This window comes from Berghia stephanieae, chromosome 10 (genome assembly GCF_034508935.2).
Source record: "Berghia stephanieae isolate SIO BIC M18660-M18661 chromosome 10, UCSD_Bste_1.3, whole genome shotgun sequence".
Lineage (NCBI taxonomy): Eukaryota > Metazoa > Mollusca > Gastropoda > Nudibranchia > Aeolidiidae > Berghia > Berghia stephanieae.
In genome coordinates, this window is record NC_088369.1 from 2,020,159 (window position 1) to 2,021,555 (window position 1,397).

The window sequence follows — 1,397 nt, forward strand, 5'->3', positions numbered from 1 at the left end:
TAAACGTTCAATATGGTGACATTGGATTCAAGCAACATTGGGACTTGTGATCGTTTGGATGAAACTGTATTTGGCGACTACCAGTGAAAAATATATTTATAAAATCACAATTTATATATTTAATTATTTATAATAGATAGTATAAATGAACAAAATAATTCATTATTCTAATTACTTCGCCCACTATTTTCTATTGGATATTTTAAGAGTCAGATTCGTTTATTCTTCTTGTGATCGTTTGGATGAAACTGTATTTGGCGACTACCAGTGAATTATCCTTGAAAAATCACTATTTATATATTTATTTACTTATAATAGATAGTATAAATAAACAAAATAATTCATTATTCAATTTACTTCTACCGTCATTTTCCATTGAATATTTTAATGAGAGTCAAATCTGTTTATTCTTCTCAACTTCCATCGCGGCATTCCATTAATATTGTTCTCCCTTGTGTTCAAAGTTCCTGTGAATAAGGAGGTGAATAAAAATAAAAGAGTTCTACTATTGTATTAACATCTCCAACGTTATACAAAAAAAAAATGGCCGTCCGTAGAAATCTGACGTCATACATCCGGAAGTTGATGTTTGATTTTCTGGTGTATTCTGGGATATGTCTATTGTCCATTGGATGCTCTCCCATTCCACAAAGAGGTCAGGTCACTACGTCACAGAGTCTGGTAAGTCTTTTTTAGATTGTTTGTTTGATTGATTGATGTATTGTTTGTTTGTTTGATTGATTGATTGATTGATTGATTGATTGATTGATTGATTGATTGATTGATTGATTGATTGATTGATTGATTGATGTATGGTTTGTTTGTTTGATTGATTGGTGTACTGTTTGTTTGTTTGTTTGTTTGTTTCATTGATTGATGTATGGTTTGTTTGTTTGATTGATTGATTGATTGATTGATTGATTGATGTATGGTTTGTTTGTTTGATTGATTGATTGATTGATTGATTGATTGATGTATGGTTTGTTTGTTTGATTGATTGATTGATTGATTGATTGATTGATTGATTGATTGATGTATGGTTTGTTTGTTTGATTGATTGGTGTACTGTTTGTTTGTTTGTTTGTTTGTTTGTTTGTTTCATTGATTGATGTATGGTTTGTTTGATTGATTGATTGATTGATTGATTGATTGATTGATTGATGGTTGTTGTTGATTGATTGATATGATTGATTGTTGATGTTTGATTGATTGATGATGATGTTTGTTTGTTTGATAGATTGATAGATTGATCGTTTGATTGATTGTTGTTGTACGTTTGATGATGTTTGTTTGTTTTGATTGTTTGTTTGATAGATTGTTAATTAGTTTATGATTGTTTGTTGTTTGTTTGTTTTGTTGTTATCTATTGTTGTTGTTGTATTGTTGTTGATTGACTG